The sequence below is a fragment of the Pogona vitticeps genome, chromosome 3 (genome assembly GCF_051106095.1).
Source record: "Pogona vitticeps strain Pit_001003342236 chromosome 3, PviZW2.1, whole genome shotgun sequence".
NCBI classification, from domain to species: domain Eukaryota; kingdom Metazoa; phylum Chordata; class Lepidosauria; order Squamata; family Agamidae; genus Pogona; species Pogona vitticeps.
Window position 1 is genome coordinate 216,292,070 of NC_135785.1, and position 18,386 is coordinate 216,310,455.

Consider the following 18,386-nt stretch of genomic DNA (forward strand, 5'->3'; position numbering starts at 1 on the left):
TATTTATATACAATTTGTCTAAACATGGTGAAGTCATACGGAACCCAAAATTGAAGCAGTAACTCTTTAATTAGCAAATATTTGCCATTTCAGGTCATGAGTTTTCTGTTGCACCTGAAGAGTTGAGGAACAGGATTTTGCCCATTGTAATATGGTCTGAAGCCTTGATTATTTTATTCTATTGTTGCGACTTTTACAAAGCCTTTAACTGGGTTTTGTATCTTTAAATTCATACTTCTGCTATCACCACCTAAAATAATTCCCGGAGAACGTTTATATTATGATTCTTATTTCAGTATGAATCTCTAGGCTCTGCTGTAATGGCTAAACTAAATTTAAAAATTAATTTTTATTTTGGATAATTGGCATATGTACGGCTTAAATTATTTCAGGTAGAGTGCATCCATTCACAGGGGACACAAGAAGTTGAAAGGTTGGCTATGAATATAAATTCTTATGTTCTCATTCATCCATTTAAAAAAAACTGTCAAAAGTTGATTTCAAATTGCTTTTCTGCCTCTCACACACGTGTAAAAAAGGGAACTCAAAATTCAATTGGATAAAATGGCATTTCTTCAGGTTTAAGAAGCCTGAGACTTTCCAATGTAAGGTGAATAATACAACACCCACCCTGTGCTGATGCTCTCAGTTTTATGAAGCACAGAGGGGAAATAGAGAAGCAAGTCTAGTGTTTCAAGAGAAAAAGTGACAGAAGTAATGAATTCTGAAGAGAAAAGAAATTCAAAATGTGTTTTTGTGACATGGCCTAATTATGGCTGACTTGTTATGGCCCATGGGTAAAGATTTGGTGGAGTTCCCTCCTAGAAATATTTATTCAAGTCAGCTGAATGACACAGAAACTGTGCTACATTTTTGTAACCAAAAATAGTTTTTCTGGATTCCAATGCAGAAATCATAGGCAACACATGACTGTCCCATACTTGAATTGCTGGGGCAAGTCACTCACCCCACTTCTTAGTTCCCTAAGCTGCCCCTGGTATAGATATGTGTACAGTACCACTTTCTTGCCCAGAACTCATCCTGAGAGCTTTAGATATAGGGCAGAACATGAATATCATAATGATCTATACAAACAGGATCCAGTTTTGATTACTCATTGAGTCCTGATGTTACTCTTGTTTTCTGTTTGGACAATAGAATAGCCTAACAGTTGGTAAGCTCCATCATGAACAGCACATCCATAGCATGTGGTGAAACTGGTTTGTGACACAGATACAAACATCAAACTTTTTTTCCCCGTTGATTTCAATTCAGTGTTGCCATCATTATGAAGCAGGGAAGGGAAATATGTCACTCCCCAGGGGTTGCTGGATTGCAGTCCCATTATTCTTGACCATTAATTATGCCAACTGGGGTTGATGGGCACTACAGTTCAACAGCACATTTCTCACCTCTGTTATAATGAGAGGTCTTGGGGCAAATGAAATTTCAAATTCAAGCTTCAGTGTATCTCCGCTTGCTGATCTACTAGTTAAAAACAACAGCTGTGATTTGAAAAGTGGTTTGCTTTGTCACACAATTGTGTGGGTTTTTAAAAGCTATTTAGCAGTAAAATTATTTTAAAAGTTTGCTTTTCTTGTATTTTTTCCCCCAAAGGAAACAATTTTGTCTCTCTTTTAAGAGTGAGTGAAATAGGCAGTTATTATTAAGGTCAGAAATATAAAGCCTTGAAAATGTTTCTCAGGAGAAAGAGCAAAAAAAGGATGAATCATGGGATAAGCAAGCTGCATCAACATTTGAAATGTCTCCACCGGAAAGAATGCATAAGCATGGCAGATCATCTAATCACCGAAATGTCATTTTCCCAACTATTTTATTATTGTACAGAAAGATTCAGGTTTTTTAAAATATATTTCTTTCTTTCTTTCTTTCTTTCTTTCTTTCTTTCTTTCTTTCTTTCTTTCTTTCTTTCTTTCTTTCTTTCTTTCTTTCTTTCTTTCTTTCGCAAATCCTTTCAATGCAAGGTATCTAACAGCTATTTTGCCAAGTGGAAGGTAGAGTATCAACAGCAAAGAAAGACCTGTTGATGATTGACATATGCGCATGCACACACCTATTCCCCCTTGCCTATATATGCATGTACTGTATGGCTAAGAAAAGCAGACAGTATTTTTCTGCATCATTCTATGAGCAGTCTAGATTTTCAGTTTTGAGATGCAGTGTGGTAGACAACAGCATTTGACTTCTGCACCATGAGGTTTCTTCTAAAAATGGTGCAAAGACCAGCTGGCAGTGGGATCTACACTACTGCAAAGAAAAAGAAAAAACAGAGGTGGAGGGGAAGACAGACTCTAGTACACTGATTCTAACCTAGCCAATCAAAGCTTACACAAGAGGAATGCAGGCATTCATCCACAGTCACTTACACATCCAATCCTAGTAGTAACCTATTGATGGAACTAAGCTAGATAAGAAAAAAGAAAATTATAGAACGTTAATCCTAGCTAGCAACAATAAGGCAAATAGTTTATTTTGTTCTACACTTAATATGAAATGGCTGACAGACTAGCTGCAAGGGGATAAGCAGTACATAGTGATGCCAGTCTAAGCTCACCTTAGTGTCTCTGTGATTTGAATTTCAAGGGAAGATGTTGGGCTTTATTGAGGGGTTTGGCTGTTGCTCACCTCCTCTCTTTTGAATTTCCATTTCTTCAGTTCAAAATATTGAGCTTCTTTGGTTTAGCACCATAAATGCCAAAGAGAACATGAAGGATCCATGTGGAATTTGCTGAGATCAATGGTAACCCACAGATTTTTTTTTGCTTTGATCTAGATTCACCCCATAAACACACAAATACCCTTCCGTTAATCCATTTTGCATATTTATCTAAAAAGAGTGGACATCTGTAATAGTAATCTTTTTGCCAAATGATTCACATCCAATTTTGTCATAACTTGGTCTGAAACACAGCATGCAACTGTCCCTGAGAAGATTCACATCCAATTTTGTCATAACTTGGTCTGAAACACAGCATGCAACTGTCCCTGAGAAGACAATTGCATTAGAACATTAAAAGAATTCACAGAGATAATTTCACAGTTCAGGAAAGTGTGGTGATTTCCCTCCTGTAACAGTAGACACCACTCCCCCCCTCCTGCATCCTTCTAATGTATCTGAAAGGTCACTCTGGCAACAGCTGCCAGATGTTGTTTGGATGAAGATGACAGAAAGCGTTATAATGCTAGATGAATCTGGCATATGTGCATCAAAAATAATAAATGTCTACCTGCACAAACAATGTTAACTTATGCAAAATGACAAGCCTGTGCCTGAGATGCAGGCGAAAAGGTTAGGCCCAGTATCACACTGAACTATTTAAAAATATTTGGATAAAACAAACATTTTCAAACCTAGAACAGACATGTTTTGGGGGAGCTGTTGCTGTAAAATGTTTTCTAAAACCTCAAGTAGATTAAAATCTTTACAGCTTCCAGGTATAGACAACAGCTAACACATTAAAGGTGAAATCCAAGACTATCTAGGGAGTGCACTCTTGGTCCATTGCCACATACCTTCTGTTCATCGATCTAGATTTCTTTCACATCACTCTTTAGTGGCAAAGTGCAAAACTAAGCCAATAACATTGTGTTCCATTTTCTTATGGAAAAAAAAATACACTGCCTGCTAATTTTTGACATCTATTATTTCAGCCAGAAGATTGCTCTGGTGAAAAAGTAATGTAAATACAAAGAAAACACAACTTCTGGTTAAACACAAATTAGAGAGGATAGAAAAATATTCATTGCCCTTGTAACAGTTTCTGTTTTTTAATACAGAGCTAAGAAATAAAGGGAAAAATATAACACTTTCAACCATTTCTGGATAAGGACCCAGATTTGTATTCAATGTATGTGAGGATTTATGACTCAGGAACTGCCTTGCTAATGAAACTGTTTTGCTGTGATAGGGACTGGGCTTTGTTTTTTAGTAGAGACGTAAATCCTCACTTGTTTTCTTGCCCTTCTGGGCAAGGACAGCACCAGATTAACCATTAAACAAAATCAGCAAGTGCTTAGGGCATCAACAAGGGAAGGGGGCACCACATAGGTTTTTTTTCAGTGCTGGATTTACCATGGTCCAAGTGGGGCACCTTCCGTAACAAATCACATCCATCCATCCAAATTCCTCGGGTCTCCGTCAAGACTCCCAAGAAAGTCACTCCCCTAACTAAAGCAACTGAGTATGAACCAGTAAGAACTAAAAAGTATAAAGACTCACCTACTGAGAAAGCCCATGTTTTGACTGAAATTATCAATCACAGTCATTATTCCTTGGTGTTTTGTTTTGGTTGTTGTTGTTTTTCAATTTACTTCTGTATTTTGGGAGGTTGGGTGGGAAAAGAATAAAAATAGATGTTGGTCTTTTCGTCCTATGGCAAGCCAAAGAAATAGCAGATATTGCTAGAAATACCCCAAAAAGGTTTTAAGCTCATGTTTTCACTTTACAGATTCTTACACAACCTGTCTACATGAATCAAAGTGTTAAAGTGCAAGATTTAGCTGGAAGCCAGTAATTTGATTGTATGTATGATTTTGCATACAATACATGGTTCATTTTTTACCACATGATATACAATTAAATCATTGTATTTCCGTGAATATAATGTGCAAATGATTTTTGAAAAAATTTCAAGCGGTAGGACTTGCCCCATGTTATATGTATAGGGGGCACTATAACCTTTTATAGAAAACAGGAGGGCCTGGCGTGTTCTGGTCCATGGGGTCACAAAGAGTCGGACATGACTAAATGACTAAACAACAACAATAATCTTTTCAGTGCTTAAGGCCTCTAAAGGTTTTAATAAGGCCCTGGGCAAGGATAAGGAATTGAAATGTTCATCTTCCTAGTGGAAGATGCTAAGGAATTTCTGGGACTTTCAGCAGACTTCTCAAATCTGTGCAAATGATGTTTTACACAGAATTGTATATTTTTGCACATTGTCTGGTGTGCTTTTTGTTTGTGAAGAATTGTCCAGTTTTTGTGTATTATTTCCAATCATACAAAATGTTCAAATTTCCCCAAATAAGAGAACTATGGCTTTGCTGAAGAATCTGAAAGATTAGAGATATAGTGAGCAATCTTCCACTCTTTCTAGGCTTCCTATGTACATGTGCATGCATGCATACTTTATTTTGTTTCTAAAAGGAAACGACACTAGAAACATTTCACACAAATTATAGACAGCTTGAAAACAAAAAAGAAAGGAAAAAAAAGAAAAAAAAAGGTTTACAGGTAACAAACAACTACATGTAAATAATTACTTTGGGATAATGAGTTATATAAGTAGTTATTACCAAAAAAAAAAAAATCATATGAGACATTAGTAATGGCCAATACAATGAATTACTTTTGGGGGTAACAAAGCAATGATAATGCTATTGGTAATCTGGCTTTTGAGAAGTAATAAATAATAAAATGAGTTCCTTTCAAATGTAGTATTTTAGCTCTGATTTACCCAGCATTGCACATCAGCAAAAAATTATTCTCTATGCTGTCTCTTTTGATCCCAGGCCCAAATCCAAAGGGACACCAAAAGCTTTATATATGATTCAGCTTCCGAAGGCATAACTTCAAACCTAATTTTCTGTTTCTCTCATATATTGGTTTAAACTATTGGTTTTGCCTTATAAAATCCTAAATAGCCAATTAGTCATGAAATTACCTTTTTTACCTTGCAACATTACCCCAGATAAAAACACGGTAGCCATAAGATGGTATTAAAGGGAAAAACAGTGCATCCTTAATACTTTTATTAATCCAATCTACTTATCCAACCAAAAGCTTTTATATAGTTTCTTGATAAAGCATTTTTACTCTAGGGGGGGAAAAAGCTCTGTAGCTTGGTTGTAGATCATCTGCCTAAGAAACTTTCCCCCGCCAATATCCCTGTCATTTCCACTTCAATGATCCCATAGTGCTGAAGGAGATTCTTTGCTGCTGAGCTGGTGCAAAAACAATACTGGGATAGCTTGACCAATCATCTGAGGCAGCTCCTTATGTAATATGTTGCAACTTTTTGACGTTTGATAACATGGTCATTTTGTTGTGTCAGGAGATAACACTGTTTTGACAAATATACAAAAGCATCATGTCTCTCCTTCTAAAGGGAAAAATACACATTTGGATTACACTGCTGAAATGTATCCAGCACTCCACCATAATTTTCCTATGTTCTGAGATCCCATAAAATTTCTTTTAAAATTCTTACAGGAAAACACAAGAAAACCTTGCTGGAGGTTTTCAAGAAAAGATTGGACAGCCATCTGTCTAGGATAGTATGAGGTCCAGGATGGTATAAGGTCTCCTGCCTTGGGCAGGGGGTTGGACTAGAAGACCTCTGGGGTCCTTTCCAACCCTACAATGATTCTATGACAAGATGGGTGGGGTATAAATAAATAAATAAATAAATAAATAAATAAATAAATAAATAAATAAATAAATAAATAAATAAATAAATAAATAAATAAATAAAATGATTCTATGAAATTTTCACAAACTTATTCATTCTTGGAGGAGGAGAGTGGTCCATGTGAGATTTCTCACTTCCAGTGTGAAAACAAGATGAGAAGTGACTTTATTCCATTTATTTATTAGATTTCAATCCCACCCATCTAGACCAAAGGTCTACTCTGGGTGGTTTACAAATTTAAAAACAATAAAACCAACAGGCATATATTATAAATCCAAGACAGCAAAAGTGTAAGCAATTAAGATATGGCAGGAGGGAAACCTGTCCAAATGCCAGGTCTTAAGTTTGTTCCAGAAAACACCCAGAGAGGGGGCCAGGCAGATCTCCACTGGCAAGTTGTTCCAAAGGCAAGGGGCCACTGCTGAGAAGGTCCAGTTTCTTGTTCCTTCCTTCTGGACCTCCCTCAGCGTTAGGCCCCTCAGCCACCCGGCCTGGCTGGAATGAGTAACTGGCAGAACAGGGTAGGAGAAGGCGCTCTGCCAGATATTGAGGTCCTAAACCATTTAGGGCTTTATATGTAATTGTAAGAACTTTGAAATCAACACAGATATGAATGGGCAGCCAATGCAAGGCAGACAGAGTTGGGGAAATATGATGGTACCTTTTCAGCTCAGTAAGAAGACTGGCTGCCACATTCTGCACCATCTGAAATTTCGGCATCAGTCTCAAAGGCAGCCCACATAGAGTGCATTACAGTAGTCTAATCTCGAGACTACAAGGGCATGCACCAAAGTGGTGAATGCCCCCACATCAAGAGAGGGACACAGCTGGGCAATCCATCAATGGTGGAAATGTGGGGAAAGGACCACTGACAACACCTGGGTCTCCATTGTGTGTGCCGGGTCCAGATGTACACCCAAACTGTGAACGTCACTCTTAGTGGTAAGAGTCACCCCCTCAAAAGAGAGGGAGTTTCCCAAACCACTGATGGCAGGGCCACCCACCCTCAGGACCTCCATCTTGCCTGGATTCAGCCTCAGTCCATTCTTCTGCATCCATTGCTGAACAGTCCCCAGGCAGCGCTCAAGGGATGAAACAGCATCCATTGTTGTTGGGAAAAAAGGAGTTGTAGAGCTGAGTATCATCAGTGTACTGATGACACAAACCCCCACATCCCCAGATGACCCCCTCCCAGAGGCCTCATATAGATGTTAAATAGCATTGGAAAAATAATTGAGCCCTGTGGGAACCACACAATTGAGGCTCCACGGGGCCAAGAAACTCTCTCCAATTTGCACTCCCTGGGGATGGTCCTCCAAGAAGGAATGGAGCCAGGCAAAAAAACAATTCCCAACTCAGAGAGCCTCCCCAGGAGGATACTATGGTCAATGGTATTAAAGATGGCTGAGATACTGAGGATCACCAGGAGAGGCCCTGTCAGCCTCCCCCAAAAGATGATTAAACAGAGTGACCAATGCCATTTCATTGCCATGGCACAGCCTGAAGCCCGACTAGAATGGATCCAGGGCATTGGTTTCATCCAGAAGACCCTGCAACCAATCAGCCACCACCCTCTCAAATACCTTGCTAAGGAAAGAAACATTGGCGACGGGCCTATAATTACCAATATCATCTGTCGCCAAGCTCAGTTTCTTCCTAATGGGCCCAATGAGTGTTTCCTGGAGAGACCCATTAATTATTGCCATAGCCCATTCAGATGTTATAGGTCTGGCTGCTTTGATTAGCCAGGCCAGGCAAGGGTCAAGAGAGGAGGTGGTGGCATGACACTGGTCAAGCACTCTGTACACCATATCTGACATCACAGGCTGAAAGTAGTTACCTTATTTTTCCGTTTATAAGACGACCCAAAGTACAATACAAGCCCCCCTTTTCTAACCCCAAATTAGAAAAAGAAGGGATCAAAGGGCTCCCTTTTTGCTAAGCTCCATGACTTGGAAAAAGGCAAGGAAAGCAGCTGTCAAAGTGACTGCCGCTTTTCCTTGCCTTTTGAGAAGGCATGGAGCTTAGCAAAAAAAAGAAGGGAGCAACACCTCCCCTTCCTTTTTGCTAAGCCTAGCACATCCCTTGACTTTTGAGAAGGCATGGAGTTGTCATGTTCCCAGGGGTTTCAAGAGCAAAGTCCGATAAGCCAGTCCTATGTCAGAAGTTCAGAGAATGCAGAGTCAAAATCCAAATACCAAAGCCAAATCACAAACCATAATCCGAGGTCAGGGTCCAAAACCAAATCACACAACGTAGTCCAGGGTCAGAGTCCAAAGCCAAGGGTCCAAAGAACAAGGTTCGGGGTAGTCAGGAGCATGGAGGCAAGCCAGAGGTCTGACTTGTTACTTCCACAGACTTCCAGCCATCTGGGAGCTGCTTATATAGTGAAAACAGTCATTGAACTGCTGGAAGCCTTTTCATCCTGTCAGAACTCAGGGCTAGTTGTTCGGATGTTCTTGCAGGCAGCCTTCAGGCAATTCTCTTACCTTTTCATTATAAGTCTTCCCCGAAGCCTGGCCCTCACCCTGTCTACTGCGGGAGGAGAATCAGGGGGCGATTCAGCTGTTTGTGTTTCTAATCGCTCGGCATTCTCCTCAGCTACAGTTAATCCCTCAGGTTCCGGATCTTCGGCTGAACTCATGACAGGAGCTTAGCAAAAAGGAAGGGAGCACCGCCTCCCCTTCCTTTTTGCTAAGCCCAGCACATCGCTTGCCTTTTGAGAAGGCACGGAGCTTAGCAAAAAGGAAAGGAGCAACACCTCCCCTTCCTTTTTGCTAAGCCCCATGCCTTCGCAAAATTCAGGGTAAAGAGCTGCCTTCCATGTATAAAACGACCCTGAATTTTTTCTCAAATTATTTAAGGAAAAAGTGTTGTTTTATACATGGAAAAATATGGTAAGTTTCATCAGGCAAGATGGAGTGCTAGACATCTCTGTTCAATCCACTTTTTTCAAATACAGGGTAAGATCCTGGTGGATGGACTCCACTGGCGAAACGTTAGGAAGAACAACCTTCAGAACATGGCCAAAGAGCTCGAAAAACCCACAACAACCATTGGACTCCACTTTTGTTTTTTAAAAAGCTGCAAATTGGTCAGGTGATATGCTAGTGGGAGGCCAGTCACTATGACCAACTCCAGATAGATTGCAGACTATATGGAAAAGTTCTGCCAGCTGGTTGGAGGCTTCGCTTATCTGTACAGTGAAGTAAGTTCGACTAACAGCCTTCACCTTAGATTGGTAAAGGTCAGTCGTGATCCTGACAGCTAGTTGGTTATTTTCTGTTGTGCTCTACCTCCATATGCACTCTAGCATTCTCCTATTTCATTTCATTGATCACAGCTCTGGGTTAAACCAGGGTGAAGCACAATCTCTGTGTCAGAGAGGGTGTTTAGGTGTGATTGTGTCAACAGCCCTGGTGGTGGCAGCAAGCCAAATATCAACCGGAGCCAGGAATGGCAGTCAAATTGGCCGGAATCCTTCTTATGGTATCCTGGAATCCTATAGGATCAAATAATGTTCAAGAGGGAACCATTAAAACAGGTCCTTGCTTCCCACGGGGAGGGAGAGCTACTGTAAGGTTGCATTTAATTAGGTGGTGATCTGACCATGACAAGGGGACAGACACTAGGACAGTCACCATTGGAGTACACTCACTCTGCTTAGTGGAGAACACCAGGTCCAGTGTATAGCCATCCATATGGGTGGGGCTGTTGACATGTTGGGCCATATCCAAGGAGCTCATGGTCTCCAGGAACTCAAGACTGGATGGAAACCTCTGCCTCCACACGTATGTTGAAGTCACCCAAGACCAGAAGCCTTGGGAACCCTAACAGTGCTGCAGAGATGAAGTCTACCATCTCTGGTAAGGAAATGGCTGGGTTGCAGGGAGCGTGGTAACACAGCAAGATCCCTATACCATCCCTGGCTCCAGTAGTGATGTGGAGGACCTCTAGACCCGATGTTGCCAGAGCATAGCACCTAGCAATCTCAAGGGTGTTTTCGTAGACAATGGCTACTTCCCCCCCGCCCCTCCAGTCTACCCTGATATTGGATTGGGAGGGCAGGCAAGAGTCAGGGGAATGCCCCCTTCCCTGCCCATCCATGTTTCAATTACGCATGCCAGACCTGCATCCTCCTCCAGAATCAGATTTTATATAATCTGGGATTTATTTGATACATATCTGGCATTTAACAACACCAGGTTTAGAGTGGAGGGCTTGCTGAGTTGACTACCTCCAGTCTGGAAGAAGGTCACAGTACCAGAACAGTGAACAGATTTCAAACATCTGTTCACCATTCTTCTGGAGTGAATGACAACTGCACTTACATCATATCTCCCTCTGCCAGAAATCATTCTGATGTTAAAAAGACCCCCTCTGGGGGGGGGGCAAGCCTTCCACTCCTTGCCAACAAGGAAAGAAAAAAGAAACCAAAAGATTTAACAACTAAAGAATAACTGATAATTAGTAACAGGATTAACAATCAAATCAAATAAATAATCAAACAAAACAAACCGTAACATAATAAACACAACAAAATCCAGATTAATCAGATGTTAATAACAATATACATAAACAAATTAAACAATTAACACTATAATTCATATAGAATTGTGCAAAAAGAAAGCAATTTAAAGAAAGTTAAACAAAATAAAAATAATAAAAGAGCATAGAAAAAGAGTCCCCCCATCACCCCTCCCTCCCCATTGCACTTAAATAATAGAGACTTTGACTCCTCCAGTCAGCCAAGACAAAGAGTATAACTGAATAGAATTACTGACTTTAATGTCTCTCCTTCTCTTGATGTTGTTGATGGATGGCAGAGATGTAGTGGCCTGCCCTCTCCAAGGGCCTGGCCACCATTGTTGGAACCACAGCACCACAACTGTCCAAAAGGCAATGGACCAGATTTGTTTGGATATCGGCCAGAAGAGCCAAGGAACAGAACCAGGAGTAACAGCAGCTGAAACCAGGGTCATCTGTGAGAGATCACCAACAATCATACCCCCGGGGAATGACGGCTGCAAGAGGAGAAAAGCCATCAGGGACAAGCACAATACCCTCAAAATGGGGCCAGCCATCAGCAGCGTTGTCTTGGCATCCTTAAGCAATCACAGCTTCCCTCAGTTCCAATGCATTACCAGGAACTTCCATGATGGTCAGTGTTCAAATCACCACCAGAGTCACCACAATCCCAAGCTGAAATCCAAACTTGCATTGAAGTTTATACACTTACATTGAACTTTATTCAACATACAAAATGCTTGTATGAACACAGCACACAGACATGGATTGCACATCCAGGCAACAAGCACCAGCTGTCACAATTTTGTACCAAATAAAACTTTTCTTGAATTTGGGATAAAGATTTTGGTACAAATTTTGCACTGGAGAAAATTTGACATGGTCTTACAGGTGACATTTTTAAAAGGGTGGCTTCTATTTCCTAAAGCACAAGAATGAAAAAAAGGAGAATGTACATATTTTTATGTTTTAAAAAATGTAGCAGCATCTTCAGAGCTGCATGACTGTGCATTACAGCTCCATTGTATATATTCAACAGTGGGCATTCATTGGGAATTATGGCGCTGATGGGGAAGCATGAGTGGATTAGGGTTATAGTGGTCACCTAGCAGCAGCACAAGGTGATGTAAGGCTCTCAGGTTTGTAGTAGGGGCAGGGTTCACTGGGCTATCCCAGAATATGTTTCTCCAGATCCCATGCAGGAAGAGATAAAAATGGACAAATGCAGTGTCAGCCCTTGCGACTGGCAGGAGAGAGACAGCAGACTTTTTTTTTTCATGCCTTAAGTTTAGGCATGGATTTTCTATGGATTTTCATCAGGGCAGATGCATAATGTGTCTCTTCTAAGTTTTCGTCTCCCTTCTGTATCTCCCTTTCTGGAAATGGAAAATTTCTGGTAGAGCACATGCCTTACAAGAAGGCTCAGGGTTATCTCCTGCTTTCTTTTGTGTTTCAAAGGAATTGGGTAGCTGAGATCCTGAAAAAGTTATGAGTAGGCCATTTTATAGAGCTATACAATTCTAATCTAAATAAGTATGTTCTCCTTTACTCACTATATGGCAGTATCTTATGTTGAAGGACATGGCATCATTTGCTTCACTATCACATGGTTTTTCCAAACTGATGCGTGAAAATTTGCCTAGCGGAATTGGTAGGGGGTGCTGTGAGACACCCTTAGTGAGAAATGAGTTTTGCAGCACCTCTGACTGACTTCTGTAAATCCTCCAGCTGATTGGCATCTTCCCCAAACTGGAACTGTGATGTGCTTCTTGTGGTTCTGCTGCATGAAGCAAAAGGCAGCTGCTTTTTATCCCATCCATTGTTAGCTGCTTTGAATCTGTGACTCTTGGTATTCATTCTCCACTGATGTTGAAATAATATCTTACAAGATCTTTAGAGAGGAGACATAATGCCTTTGTATATTTATCAAAACAATGTTATCTGCTGACACAATAAAATAGCCATGTTATTAAACTCCGAAAAGCTGCAACATATCTATTTTTCATAACCATTTTAATACACAAAACATTATTTTCTGCATCTCATATACCTAATATCCACAGCAATGTTCAGCGGAGCATTGTGTCCTGAATCTTATTGAAAGAGATTCTTCAATGCAGCATCAGTGATGTATTTAAAAGAAAGAAAGAAAGAGGAGGAAAATAATCTTAATATTTGGCCAAATATTCAGCAACCAAGATATCCCAGATATTGTCTCAGTGCTTCTCAATTGTTCCTTCTCAAACTGAAAGGAGTTTGCAAGATGGGTACCACAAGTTTCAGTCATGAGTCAGTGATTTTCAACATTTTTATTAATTACTTGGACGAGAGGTGCATGGAATGCTTATCAAATTTGTGGATGATACAAAACTGGTTGGGATAGCTAATACTCTGGAGGATAGAAACACAATTCGTAAAGATTTTGATAGGTTGAAGCACTGGGCATAGAGCAGGGATAAGTGCAAAGTTCATTGTTTCAAAGAGCAGGATTCATATCACCAGTTCAATTTACAGGAATCCAGATTTCTGCTGAAAACTTCCTAACTGTTACAGAAGTACAACAATGGAACAAATTGCCTTGGGAAGTGATGAGCACTCCAATGCTGGAGGCATTCAAGAGAAAATTGGACAACCATTTGTTATATCTACTTTGATTTGGATTATTGCACTGAACAGGGGGGGTGGACTTGATGACCTTATAAGCACCTTTCAATCCAAATATTCTATTATTTGGTTCTCCTTTGTTCCCACTTTTGTGTTCCAGTCACCTAGGCTGATAAGTACGTCTTATTCTGGTATGTGCTCAGGTTCCTCCTGGATGCGTCCATAAAAGCTTTCAGTTTCATGTTCTTCAGCATTAGTAGTTGGAGCATAAACTTGAATGATGCTTATGTTGATAGGTTTTTCATGGAGTCTGATGAATTTCATCCATTCAAACCTTGTATTATAGCCACTAACTGCCTATGATACATCTTGCCTCAGTATTAGATCCACTCCATCCATTTCTTTTGGATTTGTCATTTCCAGAGTAGAACACTTTGTAGTTGTCTAAAAAAACCCCCAATTCCAGTCCACTTTAGTTCATTGACACCAAGAACTGCAAAGTGTATACATTCCATTTCTTGCTTTACAGTTTCCAGTTTATCTTGATTTCTACTTCTCACATTTCATGTTCCAATTGTATGTGTTGTTCGGCATCAGACTTTCCTTTAAGTTCTGTGCTTGTCAGCCACTAGACATCCTTTCAGATTTAACCTAGTTGCATCATTAGTGACACAGCTATTCGTAGTTGTCCTTTGCTCTTCCCCCAGTAGCTCATTGAGTGCTTTCTGATCTTGGAGTCTAATCTTCCAGCAGTGTCTCTTATTTAATTTTCTGTTGTTTCATCATAGGGTTTTCATGGTTAGGAAAGTCCAGCAGGGGGTTGTCACCTTCTGCACAGTACTAATAAAAAAAAAATTAGCTTGAGTGTCACCATCATTGCTTCCTCGGCCGGTGTCACTTTCAGCTACTGCTGTTGCCCAGTAGCTACCTCAAAGAGAGTGGATGCATCTCAGTTGTGTGTCTCTGCTGTGACAATTCCACCTTGGGCAGAGTCCAGGCTGATAACAGAGTCTGTTTTCCTGACAGCCTTGCTCTCAGCTCACTGACACACTCAAACCATGTAAGGTGCGTATCCAAGAAGGAGAGTAAGGCCATGGTCCTCTAAATGTAACTATATGTTATTGTTATACTGAATATGAAGTTATTTCTTCTTAACCTTTTAATGTAGTATATTTATATCTTCTTCAGTAGAAGGAGAAATTAACCTGAAACAGAACTTAGAGAAGTTATTATTTGCACTATACCTCCTAGAATCTGCCGGCCCGTATTTCCAGCACTGATTTAATGGTGGCTAATGAAGATGAAGAGGGCCACTTAAACACATGTTTTAGGTGCATTTGAATGAAATAAGACTGCAAGAAAGGCAATAGGAACGTGCCAAACCTCTACAGTTATATTAAAGTGCTGACAGTTGATAGATTGACTTGCATTTTAGTGAAAGATGAACATCACACATGTGACTGACAAGTGCCTGCAGCAATTAATATGATAGGGTAAGTGTAATAGATACGTGACAAGTCAAAGTGTGTGGTACAGCTTGTTTTCTCTGGTTTCCTCACCTGTGGTCACAATATACAGAAGGTCAGCAACTGTTTCAGTTTCAAAAAGCATTGCTTGCTGCCTGGTAATCTGATGTGCAATGCAGCAGCCACAAGGTTGCAGACAGAAAAGAAAGAGGAGTCACTTTTCTTTTCCTTCCTTTCTTCCTTTTGCCCTCTTATCTAAAACTCATCTATGCCAGCCTACCAGTTTAGGATTAAAATAATAACTCAAAACATATTGGGAACATTTCTTAATATGAGTATATTGAAAGCGTGTCTGTCTGTTCACATACCTTTTGCATGTATGATTACCCTAAATAAATCATTTTAAAAGGAAAATTAATCTAACAATCTTTATACTTTGTTGACATAATATTTAAAGATAGCGTTGTTGTTTTTTAAAAAAAATCAAGCCCTGCTCAGTTTGGAAATGAGAATTAGAAAGAGCATGTTGCTGCCCAACTGCTGTGCCCAAATATGAAACAAGTAAGTACTGTGGTTTGTCACTGAAAAATTCATAATGAAGCCATCTATGATCTCTGCAAAGATAGTGTCTCTAGCATTCAGTGTAAACCCACATGCTTTTCTATATTATTAATCATCTATAAAATGATTAGGCCACACTCATTTGAAAGGGTGTGTTCTTCCAGAACATCCTCACAAGACAGTGCATTCACTTGGTAGGTCTGCCTAACTCACAGAAACCAGTTTGGAACATGTATGATTGCATTAATAAAATATGGAACAATTCTGAGCTTGAAGATAGTAATTACAGGAACATAGGATCATAGAAATCATAGAAAAGTGAAATTGGAAGGGGCCTACAAGGCCATCAAGTCCAACCCCCTGCTCAACGCAGGAATACAATCAAAGCATATCTGTCAGGTGATTATCTAAGTTTTTCTTAAATGCCTCCGATGTTGGAGCACTCACCAACTCCCGAGGTAACGGGTTCCACTGTTGTAGTGCTTTAACAGTTAGGAAGTTTTTCCTGATATTCATCTGAAATCTGGTTTCCTGTAACTTGAGCCCATTAGTGCATGTCCTGCACTCTGGGATGATCGAGAACAGATCTTGCCCTTCCTCTGTATGACAGCCTTTCAGATATTTGAAAAGTGCTATCATATCACCCCTCAGTCTTATTTTCTCAAGGCTAAACATGCCCAGTTCTTTCAGCCTTTCCTCATGAGGCTTGGTTTCCAGACCACTGATCATCCTTGTCACCATTCTCTGAACTTGTTCTAATTTCTTAGCATCCTTCTTGAAATGTGGTGTCCAGAACTGGACACAATACTCAAGGTAAGGCCTAACCAGTGCTGAGTAGAAGACTAGTACCTCATGGGATTTTGAAACTATACTTCTATTAATGCAGCTTAAAATAGCATTTACCTTTTTGTAGCCACATCACACTGTTGGCTTATATTTAGCTTATCTACGGCAATTCCAAGTTCCTTCTCACTTCTAGTTTTGCTGAGCCAGGTATCTCCCATCTCGTAACTGTGTAATTGGTTTCTTTTTCCGAGGTGAATTCAACTTATTTCTGTTGACTTCATTCTGTTCCTTTCAGCCCAGTGCTCCATCCTATCAAGGTCATTTTGAATTTTGTTTCTGTCTTCTAGGGTATTAGCTATTCCACCCAATTTTGTGTCATCTTCAAATTTGACAAGCATTCCTGCACTCCCTCATACAAGTAATTAATAAAAATATTGAAGAGCATCGGGCCCAGGACTGAGCCTTGGGGTACCCCATTTATTACCTCCTTCCAGTTAGAGAAGGACCCACTGATCATCACACTCTGAGTACAATTCTGTAGCTAATTGTGTATCTACCTGAAACTTGATCTATCCAGCCCAAACCTAGTTAGCTTGCTAATCAGGATATCACGGAGCACTTTGTTAAAAACTTTGCTGAAGTCAAGATATACTACATCTGCAGCATTCCCTCTGTCTTCCAGGGAAGTGACTTGATCAAAAAATGAGATCAAATTAGTTTGGCAGGATTTGTTCTTGACAAATCCGTGTTGGCCTCTAGTTATTACTGCATTGTTTTCTATGTGCTTGCACAATGACTGCTTTATGATCTGTTCCAGAATTTTGCCTGGGATCAATGTCAGGATGACTGGTCTGTAGTTCCCACGTTCCTCTTTTTTGCCCTTTTTGAAGATAGGGACAACATTAACCCACCTCCAATCCTTTGCCACCTCCCTCATTTCCCATAATTTCAAGAAAATAATGGATAGTGGTTCTGAGAGTTCCTCAGCCAGTTCCTTCAGTACTCTCGGATGTGGTTCACCTGGTCCTGGAGATTTGAACTTGTTCAAGGTAGTAAAGTATTGCTTGACTATTTGTTTATCAATCTCCAGCTGTAATCCTGTCCCCACACAGACACATGCACTTGCACTTCAGATTTGTTTGGAAATTCATAGTCTGTCTTATGGGAAAAGATGGAACTAAAATAGGAATTTAGCACCTCTATGTTTTCTGTTATCATTTTTCCATCTCCACTGCGGAGCTGTGCCACTATGTCTTTTGCTTGTCTTTTGCTATTCACCTACCTGAAGAATGCTTTTTATTATTAATTTAGTGTCTCCTAGTTAACCTCAGCTCATTCTCTGTGTTTGCCCTCCTAATGCATTTCCTTGCTACTTGTTTATGCTCATCCTTGGTGGCTTGGCCTTCTTTCCACTTCCTGTATATGTCTTTTTTGATTTTAGGTCCTCCCTGAGCTTTTTGTGAAGCCCCACTGGCCTTTTTTGCCATCTCCCCCCCTTTTTTCTTCTTCTTGGAATTGTTTGTAGTTGTGCTTTTAGAATTACTTTTTTTTCCAGAAGCTCCCACCCTTCTTGGACTCCTTTTCTTGTTAGGATTACCTGCCATGAGACTTCACTTATCCTTGTTCTGAGATTATTAAAACTGTTTTTTTAAAAATCCAGCAGAAGTATATGACTACACTCTGCTTTCATTTCCTTTGAAATCAAGAATTTTAGAAGGACATGGTCACTTTTGCCTAGGGTTCCTTTTACTGCTACATCCCCCACCAAGTCACAATCAACAGAGAATCAACAGGCTCTCCCATCACTACTACATTGTGTCTCTGAAAACCCTGCAATTTGTTTTTCAAAATTGTCTGCTTCCTCTCTTTGATTGGATGGTCAGTAGTAGACTCCAACTACCAAGTTCCTTTTGTTTTTTGCCCCAACTAGATTGATCCAGATGCTCTCAATGGAACAGCCAATCTCCTCCTCTTGTATTTCTGTACAGGAATGCATATTTTTGACATATAC

General features: G+C 40.1%; 1 long non-coding RNA gene across 1 annotated transcript in view; it reads left to right on the forward strand.

Annotated features, from left to right (window-relative positions):
* Positions 1-18,178, forward strand: part of LOC144588210 (uncharacterized) — a 31,517-nt gene extending 13,339 nt beyond the window's left edge. Inside the window, exon 2 of the long non-coding RNA XR_013543629.1 lies at positions 1-18,178. This exon is cut by the window's left edge and continues 12,964 nt beyond it. This is a non-coding gene — a long non-coding RNA (uncharacterized LOC144588210).
* Positions 18,179-18,386: the final 208 nt, after the last annotated feature.